The sequence below is a fragment of the Solea solea genome, chromosome 20 (genome assembly GCF_958295425.1).
Source record: "Solea solea chromosome 20, fSolSol10.1, whole genome shotgun sequence".
NCBI classification, from domain to species: Eukaryota; Metazoa; Chordata; class Actinopteri; order Pleuronectiformes; family Soleidae; genus Solea; species Solea solea.
Window position 1 is genome coordinate 6,666,682 of NC_081153.1, and position 20,200 is coordinate 6,686,881.

The 20,200-nt window shown below is 41.8% G+C and overlaps 1 protein-coding gene across 2 annotated transcripts in view; it reads left to right on the forward strand.

Moving 5' to 3' along the window:
- Positions 1–20,200, forward strand: part of pvrl2l (PVR cell adhesion molecule related 2 like) — a 308,638-nt gene that overhangs the window by 253,308 nt on the left and 35,130 nt on the right. The gene's annotated exons all lie outside the window — the stretch shown is intronic.

Here is a 20,200-nt window from a genome sequence, read left to right on the forward strand (position 1 = left end):
GGAGTCTCAGGACCTTGGTGCTTTCTGGTGAATCCAGTTTAAGAGGAACCAAAGTGGGAGGACGTTACTCCGCGTTACTCAGGCGGAAGTAAACACTTTTTCTCCATACTTCCTCTGATTCCAGCTTCAATGCACCAAAATGAATGGAGACCAAAACCTGGTCCTAAATAGAGAGAGGTTAGTTATCATCTGGAACCAAAAAAGTAGTTAGTTCTTCCTGGCGAACCGTAACATCATCATCAGTGGGCGTGTCCTATTCTGGGTTACTTTCACCTGAGTAACGCAAAGTAAGGTCCTCCCACTTTGGTTCCTCTTGAACTGGAGTGAACGTGGGCTGGTTCACCGGAAAGCAGCAAGGTTCTGAGACTCCAGAACAGAGCCAGAGCCAGAACTGTGTCCGTCTGAAAGCACTAAATGAAGTGTCCTAAGAAGAATAGCTGCACAAACCAGTGTGTGTGTGTGTGTGTGTGTGTGAGAGAGAGAGCATAGAGGATCGTGACTGTGACCATTAGATTAGTGGTTAAGTGTTGCTGAAATGACCATATATAATTAGAATTAGAATTCAACCAGGAAATATCTATGAAGTATTTAAGCAGCAGACCTTTTTCAGCTCTTACAGACTAAAACTGTCAAGTATTTAGTGTGACCTCCATCTCTCTCTTCTTTTAATAACTAAATGGAATGGAATGGTAATTAAGGTCCTTGATGACAGCTGCAATTGTCCAATTGTCGTATATTCATTTCAATACTAATCGTATCCCTAGTTCGTTCAGAGTCAGCCGTTTATGGCGGATGACGGACCGCCGTATGTGATTTTTGTATTCCCGTAGCATTAAAACCACTAATATCTATATTGATTGGACAAATGCAGCAAAAAAACACCACTTCCACGGAAGCTCAGCTTCTCTGGGAGGACGCTGGGCTTCTGCGTGATGATTGGAGGAACTGAAAAGGCGGAGCCAGTTTTTGATGACAGCATAGCAGAAACAGCGGAGCCTTTTCTGCTTCAGTCCTGTGTGGATTACGGGATAGAAGTCTGTGGACAAATTGTGTGCTGTTCGTTGTCGTTGTCGTCCATCTTCATTTGTATTGCATTTTCTTGTAATTAACATGTTTCCTTGTTGCAGTTGTTCATTCGTTCATTCGTTTTATTTTATTTTTTAAAGTGGGTTAAATATCTGGGCCTGAAATGAGCTCCCCCTGTTTCAAAGACCAGCAAACGCCACTGGTGTGGATGTGTATTTGTATCTAACTCGTCTCTCTGTAGCTTTACTTTTAGGTCACTGGCATTCTGCCGCGGCCTCACATTTATATAGTGACACTGAGATTATTACTCTTGCTGCCATGACTTATTTACTTCCAACTGGTGCATCTGTGTGTGTGTGTGCGTGTGTGTCTGTGTGTGTGTGTGTGCGTGCTCCCACTTGAACCCATGCAAATGATTTGAAGGATGAGCATCAGTGTGCAGAGATACTGTTATCTTGTTATTATCATTATTATCATTGTTATTATCATAATTATGCTATTTTAAGTTTATGTCACTGGATATGTGTTTTTGCCTCGCTGGATAATGCTCTGTTTTTGCTTGAGTGTGCATGTTGTGTAGTTGTGTATCTGTGTGTGTGTGAATTATACACTTTGAGTGTAGCTGAGTGAGTGTGTGTGTGTACCTATCTCTGTGGGGACATTTTGTCTGGGGCCCCACAAATTTGAAGTGCTTTTTTAGGGTTAACGGTTAAGTTTTGGCACTTAGTTGTGATGGTTAAGGTTAAGAGGTAAGGGGCGAGTGAATGCATTATGTCTATACTTTGTCTTTGTTTCAGTGTGTGTACCTGGTATTCCTTATGTTGTGGGGACCTAAATCTGTTTACACAGTCACATTATGGGGACTTGTCTTCCTTATGGGGACGAAAAAAAAGTCCCCCTATGTATGTATTTAAAAATGTTAACAAATTAGGCTGAGGTCAGGGTTAGGTTAAGGATTAGGCCAGTAGTAATTATGGTTAAGGTAAGAGAAAGTCTCCAGGAAATTAATGTAAGTCAATGCCGTGTCCTCCAAAGTCATGGAAACCAGCATGTGTGTGTGTGTGTGTGTGTCTGTGTGCAAAGCACTTTGCATTTGCTTATCGCCATTGTAACATTCATCAGTGTGTACACAACACTGCACCACTGCTCTCCACTGAGCTCAACATCCTCATAATCTGCTGAATACAGATGAGTGCGGAGCCGGAGTGAATTTAAAGCTGCGGTGGCTGATGTTCTCGTGGTGTTTTTGATCAATGACTCCATAATAACCTTTCAGCATAATGTAAATCAAGTGATCTGAGGGAGAACCATGACTCGTGCTCCTCCTCTGTTTTGCAGCTCTGGCCTGTGACCAATCAGCTCGACAGCTGAAGTTTCAGTTGTTGTTTTTTTGAAGCGCTGCCGCCTGTGATCTCTGACACACTTTCTGATGTTGTATTTCTCTTTTTCTTTCGGTTTCTTCTCACTAATGAACCAGCGTTGTAGTCCCGTTCAGTATTCAAATGATTTTCTATTTCATTTTAAAGTATTATACTCAGTTTCTGCTCATCAACCTTATTACATGTTACACACTGAACCTTCAGTGGAAACTGCCTATGCTGCAAAAAAGTCTAAAAGAAAGTTGGCATGTGGGTGGAGAAAAACGCTTATGCACAAGCGCAGTTGCCGTAGTTACGCAACGGTTAGTGCTATGTATGCTTGTTATTATGGTCATTTCACTTGCACTGTTGCAGGAAGCCAGAGAATCAGCATCTTTGTTGCCAGAGAGGAGAGAGTGGGAAGAACACCTGTACATAGTTTCCTTTTTTATGGGCCTGTTTTTTCACTTTGAGAGACTCTAAAAAATGTTATTGTAAATATGTTTCATACTGTTCAGATTTCACAATTTAACACACTAAATCTGGTGTCCGTGTACGACTGCAGTGTTATTCTTCATTTTAAATTGTTAAAACAGTAATTTAACATGCAGTACGTTGTAATTAACTGCCAGATATTGGAAGTTATTCTGGAAAAATGGGCATTTTAAGGGTGAGGTTTTCAGTTGCTGCAAATGTCCACGTGTGTGTGTGTGTTGTTTTTTATGTGGTTTAGCTGCGGCTGCTTACACAGTCGCTGTGTGTTTTAGATTAACGCGGTTAACGGATCCCCGCGACGCACAGTCGATGCCGTTTGTTCAGGTGTGTGTGTTCGAGTGTATGTTTGTGCGACTGATGGAGAGCCGGAGCAGAGTCCTCATCATCACAGGTGGAGCGCTCACAGCTCGCTCACACTCAACTCTAGTTTGTAGTTTGAACTGGATATTCTTCATTTCCTTCTTGAATAATCAAGCTACAATAATAAGAAAAAAAACAAAAAAAACAAACCCACAGTGAGACGACTTGTGCTGAGGCCACAGCTGCTTGGTGTGTTGTTGTTCTTCTATCATGTAGCTGTGTGTGAAGCGATGTTTACGTGTGAGAAACAGAGTGAAATGGACAGAATGAGGCCAGAACATCACTATGGTATACATACTGTATGTGCCTCAGGGCGCCAGATTCATGCTCATAACGTATATATCACATCCTTAACCTGTTTACGTGATAACGGGGAGGGACATAAAGTCACATGCATACAGTGTGTGTGTGTGTGTGTCTGGTATTCCTTATGTTGTGGGGACCTACGTCTGTATACACAGCCACATTATGATGTGAATTACTACATTTTAATAAAACATTTATAATAAATAAACATTTCAATTAAGGTTAGGGTCAGGTTTAGGATTATGCCAGTAGTAATTAGGATTAATTAATGTAAATCAATCCAATGTCCTTTGAAGTCATGTGAACCAGTGTGTGTGTGTGTGTGTGTGTAGAGCAGATGGTGAAGACAGTGGGGTTAGGAATATAAGAGGAGGAGAGGAAAAGCAGCTGATGCAGCCAGATGGAGGGATGGAGGTGAGGAGTGCAGAGACAGGTCAGCTCTTCGTGACATTCACTCGGTGACAGTTTCATTACTGTTTTCTCACGATGTCAAACCCCTTACTCGGTCACAAAGGCGACAATGGAGAGGCGATTTAACACCTGCGGTGGTCCTCTTTTTAAGATATTTATTAATATACTGTAATGTGTGTTTTTATCTGATTCACCTTGTGTCAGAAAATGAAGCTTATCGGTGGGATTTTATTCATCTCAGTGTGTTCAAATTACAGTTAATCCTAAATGATACTGCGATAACTCCCGGGCCTCGTCTGCTCGGTGTGCTCAGCGTGCCGGCCCTCGACAGAGATTTAGATGTTTAATAATGAGAAACAGGTGCGACTTAGACAACACAGGTGACGGGGATAACGAGTGACAGCAGGAAGTTACTGACTGCACACAATTTGAAACAAGACACAAGCGCGGATATGAAATAAAAGTGGAAGTGAAGTCAGGCAGAATACGCACGACTCTTACTCTCGCAGCAAGAAGAGCCTTTCTGCATGGGATTTGCATGTTCTCCTCGTGTGTGCGTGAGTTTTCTCCGGGTTAGGCATATAGTTATGATTGGTTAAGATTGAGGTAAAGGGCTAGGGAATGCATTATTATGTCTATGAGGGTCCTCATGGGTGTGTATGTGTATCTGTATCATTGTGAGGTCCATAAAATCATACAAACCCATCGTTTTCTGAGTTAAGTCCTGGTTTTAGGGTTAAAGGTGGATGGAATGTCAGTGACATAAAGCGACACATCCATCAACTTTTGTCATTATTAAATTAGATGCTAAAATCCATCCCTTTTTCTTTTCTTGGTCCAAAACAAAACACTTCCGAGGTTTCTAAGTTCACCTCATGCAAGAGAAGAGCAACAGCCCAGTGTCGTTAATCCACTGCTCAATATGAACAGTTCGTTACGGACAAACAAAACAAATACAAATACAAAGCCCCCCACACATGGAGATTTGCTTCCAGAGCTGCAACATCGATCAGAAAATCCCGTTGCAACCCATTAGAGCCACGCGTGCACTGGTATGAGGCTGCAGTGTAGTTATTTACCCAAAACAGTGTTGTTTATGTCTTGGGCTCCCTGCCGACGCGTGTACACGGCGCACAGCGAGGGAACATGAGGCAAAACACGTCAGCGTGGAGGAAAAATGACATCTCACTCTGCCTCAGCAGCGTTCCCACATTTGCACTCCTCTCTCTGCAGAGAGAAGAAAAATGAGGCGGAAAACAGGAGCGCAGCAGGAAGCCCAAACTCTCGTCTGCTCCGCAAACTTAACAATGAACACCTGCTTCAGTCCGCACCACCAAAACATGAAGACATTGCTCCTACGTTACTCTCCTGGGAGCGTGAGGAAGTGAGCTCACCACACATTCAGACACACTTTAACACTTAGGAGGTGTTTCAAGCAATCTAGAAAACACATGTTTTATTCAAGTTTATTTTTATGCCAAAAAGGTGCTGGTTTTCAGGAAAGTAGTCGTGTAAGTAGATTAACGTCTGTTCTGAGCCAGTAAAGTAGACGTTTGCAGATAATTAAATGTGTTTTGACACGTGAAATTGTCTTTTATCTATTATATCAAGGCTACGTTATGTTTTATTTATAGGGTTTTTACCTTGAAATCGTCCAGTGGCAGCTTCAGCATCAATTCTCAGATTAAAGGAATACTGTCTCCTTGTATTAGAGGACAGGGCACGAGGATGGAAAAACAGATGTTTGGACACGGAGACACCAAGAGACAGAGAGTCAACAGGTCGAATGGGTGACACTGATGGTTAGAAAAGTGCAGAGACGGCAGGAGAGGACATCTGTCTTCCACTGCAGCCTGCGGTCACGGCAGCGTTGTGTCGCTTTATTTGCATAATTCACTACATAAGACAAACACGATGCTGGTCGCGGCTGCAGCTCTTCACTCATACATCCTGTTTCACTGTGTGATGTGGCGTCTATCGACTGGTGCAGGACGTTGGCTGTGTGTGTGTATGTTGTTATTATGGGCAGCCAGAGAGGGAAGGCGAGGCCTAACCTTGGCCGTGTTAAAGCCACAATTACTATTCATTTATCTTCTCTCCTCCTTCTCTCCTCTCCTCTCCTCTCCCCCTGTTCTCTTTTCAACTTTCCTCTCTTTCATCTGATTTTCTCTCACCGGCTCTGAGTTCACCACCTTTACTCCACTTTCATCTCCCCAAGCGTCTCATCCCCTCACCTTCTTTCCCCTGCTTCTTCTTCTTCTCCACTTTTAACTCCTTTGCTCACCTTTAACTGCCTCTCTTCCTTCCTCCATCCCTCCATCACTCGCCCCTGCTGTGAAACCAAATGCTGCAGAGAGTCGGTACATTGACTTGCTAGTGAGAAATTGAATTATGGTGTTAATGCAGACTTTTACATGTACAGTACATGTTTGTTTGACTGAAGTTGCGCTAAATTGAATTTCTCAAGGTCAACGTGACGCGCCCAGATAATGCAGTGGGAAGAAGAGTCACTATTGCATGTGCAGTATTATGTTAATTTAGCCTAAGCCCTTTGCTCATGTTCCACAGTTGGCATCCTCCGAGGAATTAAAGAAGATAGAAAGAAAGAAAATGATGACAACAGCACAAATGTGGTGGAATCCAGAGTGGACTGACACTGAGACTGAATTCATGCTCTACCTGATTTAGGGATGAGATCTTTTTTAGTTAATGGATGGTAGATGGTAGTCTGGCATGTTTTATACCAAGTACCACCTGTGAAGGTGTTGAGCTCTCAATGTACCACATTTATCACCGTCAACGTTAAAATACCGCTGTGTCAATATTTCGAGCAAAGTCAGCTTCAGGCTTTTCACAGGGGGCAGATTTATCCCCAATAAGATCATTTGCTCTCTCATCATCCTCCTCTTCCTCACATATACTTCACACACTGGTTTAGTGAAATTAGATTAAGAAGATAAAATCCCTCAGCTGCAGTAGAACTCCCTCCAAGTACCACCACAGGAAGCTTGTGTACCACCGGTGGTACACACACTACAGTTTGAGAACCCTAACCTTGGAAGCAGCCAGATCTCCACCTAGTGTAGCAAAAAAAATATAAATAATAAATAAATTGACTACCTGCTTGTCTTTGTGTACTGCAGTGCTTCTCAATTATTATCTGTCATGCCCCCCCCAGAGGACAGAAATAGTTTCAAGCCCCCCCTGAATTGAAATACTATTGAGAACCTGATAATATTAATTTATTTATCTCTATAAACCACTGTATGAGTTGTCCCGCCCTGACCCTCACCTCACCGTGCCCCCCAGGGGGGCCCGCCCCACTGTTTGAGAAGTACTGGGACAAGCTAAATGAAATTAAAATGGCAAAGTCGAGATACAGTGGAATTTCTGCATCAAAACGTCCAAAAATGACAAGACTAATGTTGTATCTTTTGTTGATTAGTGTACTTACATTCTCCAAAATGGAGTCTGTACTTCTATTCGAGGTAATGGAGCATGTTTTTGGTCTCGGTGGATGATCTCCGTCTCTGATGTAAAAACAGACATCATCAGACTCGTGTTTGAGTTTTCACTGAGAGACTCCTCGTGGCAGAAATTAAATGTTGTGTGTTTGTGTGTTTGTGTGTGTGTGTGTGGTCTTACCAACACATCTCAAAACCTCCGTTGAGCTTTTTCTAGTCTTCACCTTTAGCCTGATGTTCTCGCACTCGCACACCAGGCAGCAGCACAAACCCATGGGCCTCTCTCTCTCTCTCTGTTTCTCTCTCTGTTTCTCTGTCTTCACTCGCTAAACTGAACACAACCTTGAATTTCATCTTTACTTAACCATTCAGCAGGCGGGACCGTAGGGAGGCAGAAATCCTCTTTGTTTGATGCCTGATGCCTTCACCTGCTCCACCTCCAACTACTCCTCCCATCACCATCCTTTGTCCTTCCCTCGCGCTCAACTCCCGTAGTCGTCAACACGCTCACAAACACACACTTAGACACACACATTTACCTCCCACTCAATCTCGTCCCATCTTTTGTGGAGGTTTGACACTTCGTGGCGTCCAGGTATCTTCTGGACTTTATTTTCAGCAACATCACAGAGAGAGTGAAAAATACCGTAAATATAACACTGATTTATCACAGAGGGCTGTAAAACACACACTCACACACACACACACACACACACACACTGGACTCTATTCATCTTATTGAAAGCCTGCTTCTTTGTCAGGTGGCCTTGGCCTTTCGCAGTGAATTCCTCAAAAAGAACAAGCTTTCCGGACAGAGAACGCTGCTCCGCTTTCTTTCAGCTACAACAATGATTTCTATACTTTGAAACAAAAGCACCGGAGTTGATTTTTGGATGATGCTGATTTGTTTTGTTCTGTGGTTTTTTTTCTTTTCCCCCTCCTGTGCTATTTCTACTGCCAAGAAGAATTATGGTGCAGCAGATTGTGTCTTGGAAAAAAAACAAAAAAAAAACATTTTTTTCATTTAGACAGAACAGGAAGACAAATAATTCATGGAAATGTTGCAATCAACAGTTCATATGCTGCACACATAACCACCCGACCATCTGCCAGGCACGCAGCTCCTGCTGAATTTTAAAAGGCAAGAGCGCTGCGTGACGGCGAGCGGGTCATTTGCACTTAAGTTCAGGGGAATGACGGCGGCCGTCAGATAAAGGCTGCAGTTCAGATGTAGATGAAACAATCGGTAACAAGTTTGATTTGTTACCGATCGCGAATCAAGTTCCAACCCAACCCGATGACTAATGCATGCTTGGGACAGGATAGGGCAAGTGCTCTTATAAATAAATGAATGAGTAAAGATGTTATGAATATGATATATGAAAACAAAGATACGTTCATTTTCGTTTGACTTTTTATGCAACAGACGTTTGGACAAACTGATTCCGGTATGAATGCAGCTGAGGTGGCGTCTGTATACTGCTAATGTCGGTTGATGTATCAGAATAGACTACATGTGACGAAAGGTATTTGCAGATACTGGTTTGTCACACATTTTCAACATCTTGGAAATGATGGCTGTATAAGAATACAAATAGGGACACGTGTGTCCGAGCAGGTGACTCCCTGGCCGGGTAGGAGAGTGGAAAGAGCCGCCTGGAGCATGGCGGATCTCCCGGGGGGGTTGCATGGGGCATTTGTCTCTGGACAGAGGAGCTCCTGACTCGGTCAGGTGAGAGGACAGAGCTCCCTGAAGCACGGTGGAGCTCCGGGGAGGCGAGGGGTTGCCTGGGGCACTTGTGTCCAACAAAGGAGTGGCCAAATTACCTACATTTCTATCCACTGTATGTGCTATATAAAAATCTCCACTCACTGCACGTCTCTGCTAGACAGCAAAGATGTGCATAACTCATTTTGTATGTAATTGGAACGACATTAAGGGGTTAACACCATAATATAAGGCTTTCGTTACGTACATATTTTGTGTTACTGTATACATCGTTTATGTCATATCTTAGGTTTTTTCTGATTTGGGATCTTGGGTTAGCAACCTGCTAGCTTAGCATAAGGACTCGGGAGATGGTTGAACAGCAGTTGTAGCTCGTAATTTATTAGCGTCTACTTCGTGTTCATGGATATTCAACTTTTTTTTCCAAAAATCTGTGAGCTTCCAGAAAGAGCCATGCTAGCTGTTACCCTCTGTTTGCTAACATTGAGCTGAGCTACGCTAACTGGCTGCTTGCTGTCGCTTTGTATTTAGTGTCAAGAGCGGAATAAATGTGCAACCACATTTCTTCTTTAGTTGCATGACAGAGCAAGAAACACATTATCTTTGCTCTGAATGCTAATTTTATTCTAATGGGATTAGCTAATAGGTGAAGGTCAAAGCAACAGCACAACAGAGGCAGTCGCTGTGTATAGGTTCAGAGGAAATTCTTCTTATTTTACAGTTAACCTACAAATATTTGTCTTGTGCTGATTCATTGACGTCAAACCCGCCACAAAAATCTGACAAAAAATCAGGAGAGGATCTGAGACCTCGTTGCTCATGAATCAAACATTTTGCCAGCGGGAAAACAAAACCGCCTGTTCTTGAGATGTCGGCGCCGTGACGCTTAATATGACAGATGGTTGTGTTCTCGTTTGTGCGAGCGAGCGCGTGCGTGTGTGCGTGCGCGTCGCATGTGCTGAAAATAGTGAGTGCGGTTCACCTGAGGCACCGCAGGGTTCCCATGGGCGAGCGCTGTGAAGGAAACATTACCCTGGAGAAACAGGGAGGCTGAAGATGATCACATGTAAATGTTTATGTGTGTGTGTGTGTGTAACTCTTTTGTTTTCATTTGGTTTCCCTTCCCCTCATTTTGTGCAGTGGCCACTGGCAGCGTTACCTGCTTTATATGCAGCTGCTTCCCCCCCAAACTCGCAGACCCCATCTGTCATGTGTGTTTATGTGGGTCAGTCGCGAACCAAAGATAGTGTTCTGCATTTCTCACGTACTTCCTTAACGATTGTGAAATATTTGGTCAGTATTAATGCGACCAACAGTCTCAAGGTTAACGCTGACTTGAGTTTCAGAACAGGAAAATTGGTAAAAGGGATACTTGAGTAAAAGAGTCTTACCAGAAAAGGACTTTAGTAGTTTATGAAAAGCTGTGTTTTCCAACAAAAACATAAACTTTAAAGAGAAGATTTAAGGAAAGAAAAGCTGATGTCTGATTTCCAGTTATTTGCTATTTTTACGAAAAAACAGATCAGGAGTGATGAATAGGAAAAACCAAAAAGTCTTGGGTTCAGGTGTTTTTCTTGTCCATTTCTTTCCTGTAACTTTAACATCCTCGCTGGTGTTTGTGTGTGGTTATTGTGGCAGATCTGTGTGCGTGAGTGTGTGTTATTATGCAGGCGCGTAACCACACCAGCCTTAGGGTGAAACCTGTTCAAACTGCCAGCTTCTATAGGCTGTAATCACAACTCTTAACCTGTGTGAACGACACAGTCACGCACAAGCTGAGAGTAAGCTACACACACACACACACACACACACACACAAAGAAGCAGAAAACCAATATGTGCAGACAAAATATTCACACACAAACATGAGGTGTGGCATTGACAAGCCCTCGGGAGTTCGTCTGTTTATGGAGAATTCTGTCACACTGTGTTCACCTGAGTTCTCTGCGGGTTCAGGACATGTTAATACAACACCACACACACACAGAAACAGAAACTTGTTTTTTTATTTCTTAGTGAGGCCTCGCATAGAAATAATGCATTCCCAAGCCCCTTACCCAACCCTTAACCATCACATCTAAGTGTCTTTACTCTTAAACAGAACCCTAACACCAAACCTTTAAACCTTTAAAGTTGTGAGGCCCAGACAAAAGTCCCAACAAAGATTTTTTCATTTCTTAGTGAGGACACATCATTGACATGCATTGAGTGTATTTCCTAGCCCCTTACTCCAACCCTAACATAAACCCAATTCTAACCCTAACCCTAAAACCAGGTCTTAACCCTGAAAAAGCCCTTTATAGTTGTGAGGCCCAGACAAAAGTCCCAACAAAGATTTTTTCATTTCTTAGTGAGGACACATCATTGACATGCATCATTGAGTGCATTTCCTAGCCCCTTACTCCAACCCTAACATAAACCCAATTCTAACCCTAACCCTAAAACCAGGTCTTAAGCCTGAAAAAGCCCTTTAAAGTTGTGAGGCCCAGACAAAATGTCCCCACAAAGATAGGTTTGTACACACACACCCACACACACACACACACACAAGGTACTCAATGCTAATTAGATGCCTCATTATCATAATAAAAGGTTTCAGTGTCAATTGGACTAATGTATGCTGACTTATGTTCTGGTCACCTTGTCACCTTGCTGACAGTGTGTGTGTGTGTGTGTACACTCGCGCATGTGTGTGTGTGTGTCCTGTAACTCTCCACCGCTGCACCTGTATAATCTCACTCTCAGATTAACAGTTTGTTCAAACCGGAGGATTCAAACCCTCGGTGTGTTTCATTCGCAGCACGTTAACACTCTGCCAGTCCCAGGTTGTGCTCGCTGACGTGTAAACAAACCCATCAGCTGTCACCGCGCACGCACACGCGGCCTCACACACACACACACACACACCTGTGGCATTATATTAATGTCAAATGAGCTCTGAGGCCGTGGTATAATTATGGTAAACAAAAGGAGACCCCGTAGAGGAAAGTGTTAACCTCTGTCTCACAGATCTGGTGCCATCGTTGTTGTCTATTTCCTGCGTTTTCCCATGATGCCCCACTGCAGCTGGAGTCACACAGCTGGGAATGGCGGTCAATGAGGCCGCTGATCTCTTCTTCCGCAATGCGCTCGTTTATGTATCGTAACAACACTAATGTGTCTGCGACGGCCGTAATGATTTATTGACGGCAGAATCCTGCACCCGGTGCAGCTTTAACCGCCGTAATGAGGAGAGTCGGTGTGTGCGTGTTTATGTGTGACTGCAGATGTGACGCGCGTCAACACAGAGAAACTCGTGTGTGTGTCCCCGTGGTGAATTATGAAAAACACAGGAGCCCTTTGCTGTCGTTGTAAGAGAAGTTATCGACGTGCACGAACCTTCAGAGTCTCTTTGGTGATCACAGCCTCGTTAAATTGCTCTAATGGCTTCAGTTTTGTTTTCAGAGAAAGACGCGTGGTGTTAGCTCTATAGAGGTAGACGGGCATTTATATATCATTGGCATCAGCAGATTATTATTTAATGCATCAGGGCCAAATATTACTCACTTTGTGAGTTTATATTCTGTTCTCAAAATGTGATAAATGCAGCCAAATGCACTTAAAATTAGATGTTGCTGTATACATATGTATATGATTAAATAGCTAAATACAATTCAATAAAGATAAGAATAATCATTTAAAAAAAAACAAGAGAAACAGAGATTAGATTAATAATGAATTGCAATTATACATGACATACGTGACATTAATAATACTTCTATTAAGTACGGTAATATAATATTTACACATTTCACTTTCTTACTTAATATTGTAATTATTATCACTGGTGAAAATACTAAATACTACCACCACCACCAACAACAATATAAATGATAATACCATTGAACAATAGTAATATTTTAATATTTTATTTGAAAAGAGTTTAGTTTTCATTCAAAATATAAAAGTCTACACGAGTCCAGAGATAAAATGCAGAGTGATAAGTTATTTATGTTTATATTCATGTTATGTATCATTTCTTGTGGTTTAATTGTTATTTCATTCGAAAAACGTAGAGAAAATTCATTTTTAATCCCATCCTCATCCCAAAACGTTAGTATTTATTTATTAATATGTAGATGAGACTCAATAATCGTTTTTTTGTTTTCTTGTTTTCTTGCGGGAACATGCAGCGTTTCAAAAGTCTGATGTTTGATTCTAAAAGTAAATATTCCTGATGCTTTGAACATTAATTGGCTCTTGTTTATGTTTTTTTTTTTTAAATTTCAGTGCCGATTATAAATGTGCGTATTTTCTTTTCATTAAAATTGTTTTTGAACGACTTAAAACTAAAAACAGCTTTGTGTGTGTGTGTCTATAAACAGCTCGGCTTTGTTTTCACACAAATTCATTATTTATTGTTGTAGCTGCACAGTGAATATGAGAGTGAATGTGGTCACTCTTTTATTTTTTACTGAATTAGTAGAATATAATATAAAAGAAAAGATCTAAAAAGACGATGTTTTTTTTTCCTCCAACAATGCATGAAACAAAACTTGGAGAAATGAGGAAAAACAGAAATCTGTGAGCTGAGACACATCGTTGTCCACTATGACGTCCTCCTTGATCACAAGTGGACTGAACATGTGTTTGTGCAGCAGGGAGTCTGTGTGTGTGTGTGTGTGTGTGTGTGTGTGTGTGTGTGTGTGTGTGTGTGTGTGGGTTCTTGTATTGGTCTCTTTGTGAGGACCCAAAAACCATAGGGAGTGAGGACATTTTGGCTGCTCCTCACTTTCTGTTACCACTTAAAATGGCTTTTTGAGGGTTAAATCTTGGTTTAGATTCAGGGTCAGGGTTATGGAGATGGTAGGGGAGGACAGGGTGAAACCTGGTCTGTTGGGTTAGGGCAGGGGTCTCAAATCCTCACTGATCATCTAGTCTGTCCAGTAGGAGGCCACTCAAGTGAAAAACTATTCATATGAGCTTAGATTTTCAAAATAAAAGTGTCTGGAATAGTTATAATTGGCCACATGAAATGGGCTGGTTTGACACCTCTGGGTTAGGAAGTCTGAGTCTATATACATTCTCCAAATTCTGATGAGATTTAGCAGAGATTATATATGATTATATGATATATATGAGATTTTAAATATTATATATTATATATTGATTTTTTTTTTACAGTTTTGTCCTTTAAAATAGATGGGGATTTCATAATAAAATGTATTATTTATTTGTGATCTGTCATCTGTGGGTAGATGGTGGATTCTTACCAAAATTGTACAAGAACACACTTGGGTAATGACCTACATAAAATTCCAATTGATCTACAAAAACTGTATACAGGAAGTTGCCAAGAGAAGTTACAAAGTTACACATTTAGGGTTAGACACTTAGTTGTGATGGTTGTTAGGATATGTAGGGTTATGTCTATGAGTGTCCTCACTACGACTACTGCACAAGTGTGTGTGTGTGTGTGTGTGTACTTGTATTTGTTATTTGTTTTTTCAGCTATAAACACTTGGACGATCATGTTATGGGGCAGAACCTCATTTCTGAGGAACCGGTTTAGGTTTGGGCTCAGATTTGAATTGTGGTTATCGGTTGAAGTGAGGGTTAACTGGTTATGGTGAATGGTGAGGGTTGGACATGAAGTGGTTATGGTTTAGGTGAGGGTCAGGGCATAGGGAATGCATGATGTCTATGATGTGTCCTCGCTAAGATATTAAAAGCATGTTTGTGTGTGTGTGAAATCAAAGCCTGTATGATGTTAATGGGGGGTAATGAGACGGACTGGAATTGTAATGTTGACTAACCTACCATGAAAGGAGCCATCTTCTCTGAAATCTATCCCCACAAACACACACATGCCCACCAGCATGGAGCCACACACACATACAGTCTCTCTCAGCTTCTTATAGGACTCTACATTAACAGCTTCAGCGGAGCATTATCCCTCATCTAAACCATAACCACTTCATGTCCAACCCTCACCCTTACCCTCAAACCAGGCCTTAACCCTCAAAGATCCCATTAAATTTGTGGAGCTCAAACAAAATGTCCTCACAAAGACATAAATTCAAATACACACGCACACCTTTTTGTACACCTATCTTAGTGATAGGTTACCTTACTCTATGTTTAACTCTTTAACTTTAAGTATCCTTGTGAGGACAATGCATTGACTTCCTTTCATCAGTACAGTCTAAACAAAGGCCCATCACTAAACTCAGCCAATCACCAGTTTAACCTTTAACCCTTAACCCGGCTTTGTTCTGCCTCATTAGGACCAGGACTGTGGTCCCCATGAGGACGACTGGACCCGAGTCTGAATCAACATATGGATTGGAACATATAACAAAAGAATCACATCCTAATTTTAAATAATTTCTCCAACCAAATAACAGAATTCTTGCCATTTGAAACGATGTTGGACACACACACACACACACACACACATAGATTATTTTTTGAAGAATTAAAGCAGCGACTGTTTCTAATCTTCTCACGTTTATGAGAATTATGTTTACTGTTGTGTGTTTTTTACTTTTACTTTAAATGTTTGATTTGCTTTACCATGCACTCGATATATGTGTTTGCATAAAGAGGAAAAACACACACACACACACACACACACACTGACACCGAGTCACAAGCTCATTAACTTTTGAACAGTGGAAGTGTTGAAGACAATATTACAGCAGCTGGTATCTGTATTTAGACAGCTAACACTCTATTTACCCAAATCCTTCCTGATGTTTTCCTTTATTGCTGTACATTGTAGTGTTCTGCGTGTGTGTGTGTGTGTGTGCACTTGTTGTGTAAACACATCCAAATCGTGTCAATGCACCACTCTTTTTTTCCCCCTCTCCTTTAAGCAGGATGAGTTCATCTGGTATTTGGAGTGTTTGTCTTCTGAAGTTGAAGTGCTAATTACTCTCTCTCTCTCTCTCTCCCTCTCCTCCTTCAATAACAGATTTCAGCAGCCAATGGCTGGAGGCGAGAACCGCTCTCCTTCTGCCATGGCTGTCTGAAGTTACCTCAAGCGTGTTTTTAAAAAAAACAAAAAAAAAAAAAGCCGTGGTTGTGTTAAAATGCTTCACAGGAAGTTTGTCTCAGCCCCCGGTTCTACCCGTGTTGCAACTGCAGGCTGTGCAGGACCTGTTGTTGATTTTATGCGTTGTTGTTTTTAAAAAAATCCAGCAGTCACGGTTTATGTCCCAGAGTGAGTTGTTCAGGATCACAGCACTTCCTGAATTCATTATCACGTTGGTAAACTGTTGACTCTGAACCCACAGAGATTCAGCCCCATTATCAGTGACTCAAAAATGAAAGTGAACTGGTGGGCAGTGTGGGTACTGCAGGTCAGCCCATTTCAAATTTCTGTGAGGAGTTCTGTGCATGTTTCCTCCGGCAGTCCAAAAACATGCACAGGTTAAGTGGACACTCAAAACCAGGCATGTCCAAAGTCTGGCCTGCGGGCCAATCGCGGCCCTCGTGGGACTTTGTACGGCCCACAGCTTCTGATTTATTTATTATGTATTGGGCCTTGGTCACATGTCAACCCCATTAGCTCAGCTGGTTAGGAGTTACGCTTTGGGGTTCAAAACCCACCTGTGACAGACAGCTATATGCACTCGTCTCATATTATTATATGTTATTTGACTCCAAATGTGAAAGAAAGGCAATTTAGTGGCTTAGATTTGGTTACATTTCCATTTAAAAAATGATAATTGTGACATTGAAAATGAAAGTTTTATAAAACAGTGCATATGTATGTAGATGTTACTGTTTGGCCCCCGGAAAATGATCAAATCTGGCCCTCGATAAAACAAAAAAAAAGTTTGGACACCCCTGCTCTAACCTGATCATAGGTGTGAATGTGTGAGTGAATGTTTGTGCATCTCGACTCAAGTCTTCGAATCCAGCAGGTGTGGGATAACGTGGATAGTGAATGAATGAATGGATGAATGAGTGATGGTAGGAAGACTCTGCAAACTGAACCAGAAACTTCCTAATACTAACAAGTTGGGGGAGGGGGGGGACAGATCACTAAATAGTGATTCCCATTAGTGCTTGTATACTGGGACAAGGACATTTGGTGCAGTTGAGGCACAACCTTGACTTAACTGTGCTTAAAAATATAATATTTCAGTGTTTTTGTTTCCGATCCGTGTCTGATCCCAGCGTCGCGGTCGGCGTCTCCTCTCACAGATCTCGTCTCCACAGTGATGTGTGGCCTGTGCTCGTTTTCCCTCTTTTGTAGCTAATTACAATTTTCCTCCTAATGTGCTTTGAGCATGATAAATGCATGCTTCTGTGTTTCCTCAAGTGCTCTGTACGTGCCTCTGTGTGTGTGTGTGTGCACTGTGGTTGTGTGGGATTTCTGTGCTCAGCGTGCTTTGCACCCGTGCTCTGATTTTCATTCAGTCATAATGAAGCCTGTTGCTCGCTGTCATTTGCAGACGTTTGTGAGCAACACTGAGCGCGGCACAGAGAGACGGAGACAGAGAGGGAGTAATAGATATGAAACACGGAGGTGGAGGAATTCAGATATTGCTGAGCGACTCTGCATGATAAATAGTTACTTAAAGAGGAAGACGGGAGGGAGAGAGGGAGGCAGATGAGAGCTAAATAAAAGCTAATAGGGTCGAGATGTGGAGGAACGAGGGAACGATAGCTGATGGAGAAGTGATGTGAAAATGCACATTGTTGGTTCTGCGAGATTGTCCTCGCCCCCAAAACATCGGCAGTTATTGTTCCTTCAAAGGATAGAAAATCACTCATGTACACATTCTCCTCACAGGAGGCCGCGTAAGGTCAAATTGCAAATGTCATCTCCTCTGTCTGCCGAAGAGATTGTTTACAATGTTTAAATCCACTGTAGTGTGCAACCTTTGAATATAAACAAATGTGTTTTAAACCGCTGGGAAATGAGGTCACACAGTCCTGATTTAGTCTGTGTATCAGTGACTTTTCTGCCCTGCACACAGGAAGTGATTTATTTTTATGTCGAGACAGATAAAGGCGACGGCACGTAATGTGAGGCGGCTGCAAACAGGTTGGAGCATGATTTTAAAAAACACACACACACAAAAGAAGTTCCCATAAAAAGTTTCAGGAGTGAAGAGAACACTTCTTGTCCCCGCCCACGCTCCCCCCCAGTCAGGCCTGATAGTTTTGCTTGACAGAGCAAAATAAACAACGCTGCATTTAAATAATATGACATTGCTTCTGTTCATGGAAACCAAACACGGGTAAAATAACAACAAACCAAATAATCAGCAAAGGTTACGCATTGTACAAATTTGCCTTTTGTCCAACTGTCTGTGAAATACAGCGAGTCATTGTTTCAAAAGTGGAAAATGTGTGAAGTGTGTTTTGAGAACGAGAACAACACACTTTCTCAGATGCGAAAACATCCATCACAGGGGATCTTTAACTATTCGACCATGAATATGTGGTTTTGTTTATTTGGAAGAAAGACAAAGAAAAACATTTCACTTTAGCGTCAAATGTAATAAGTTGACGCACCAACAAACTCCCGATATGCAACATTAAAAAAACTGTTTACTCCATTTCATTGCTTTAAAAAACAAAACACAGAATCACCCTTCTGCTGTAAGTCATTTTGGTGCCAGACACAAATAATCTGAGGGGAGAGAAAAAAAAAAGATTTTTAGATCTGATGTAAGACACTTCGCACGTGGCTTCAGACTTCACCTGAAACTTCAGGGACAAACACAAACGGTCAGTTTTACGCGTTTTTATAAACAGTATATTTAGTCAATTCATTACTTCGTGCTTTATCACCAGCATTTCATTCAATTTGTTTTTGCCATATTTCCATTGTAATTAACAAGCATACTTATTTCCCATGTGGATGAAATGTTCCGTGAACAAACCCAGACATTGTTAATAAGTCCCTAATGTGATAATTACATGGCCATCGATTGGGAAAATGGAGCATTTTTAATCTCAATTATGCAAAAGTTTGTCTCTTTCTCTCTCTTTCCTTCTTCCTGGAATCCACCAAGCGTTAAATGTATTTTTCTTGCTGGCTCTTCATTAGAGCCTCCACATGCATTCTTCCTCAGAAACATGTTGATTAGCTGGGGAATGGGGGGGTTTTGCTCGAGTGTTGACAGGTGCCACAGTATGCACGTGAACGTGTGCAGCTGTGTGTGTGATTTCCTCAGAGAGGAAACACGGAATAGTTATAAAACACGTGCGTCGCTACATACCAGAGACTGTTGAAAAAGAAATAACAAACAATACAGCTTCACCCCCTTTGTAATAAAAGGGGTCGCCACAGTGGATCATCTTCATATTTCATCTGGTAGAGATTTGTACGCCCTCTCATTTAACCGGGTTTGGCACAAGGAGTGCACGAGATGTGACCCCTGTGGCCCCTGCGGTCAATTTAGAGCGTCCAATTAACAATGGGGATTGGGTACCCGCCCTTGACCTGGTGGGGACTCAAACCGGCAACCCTTCGGTCACAAGCCAAGTTCTCTTTCCCGCTTGGCTTGTGTCATTAATGCCAGTGTTATTAATGAGAGTAAAAGGTGAAGAAGAATTAAAGTTACACCTCACTGTTGCTGTGAATGAATCTCATCTCAGCGTCATTGTCAACACATCCTGTGCCCATTTCAAAATAAAAGCACTCAAGTTCCTGTTATAATTCCTTTCATTTCTGTAACTTTTTGCCTTAAAACGTGCACTGTAACATGCACACGATCAGTCTTTTAGATATAAAGTACCTTTACTTGAGTAAAAGTACAAGTATGTTACCAGAAAATGACTTTGGTAGAAGTTGAAGTCACTTTTTTTTGTAACATCACTTAAGTAAAACTCTTAAAGTATTAAAATAGTGAGGATTTGGGATTGAGCCATGTGGCTCAGTGGTAGGGCAAGTTGTCTTTCAAGTGGAAGGTTGTGGGTTAAATGCCTGGCTCTGCTATAGTCTATATGTGTCCTTGAGCAAGACTCTTAACCCCATGTTGAAGTGTGTGATTGGCTGAATGGGTGAAAACTATAATGTAAAGCAGCTCATCAAGACTAGAAAAGCTC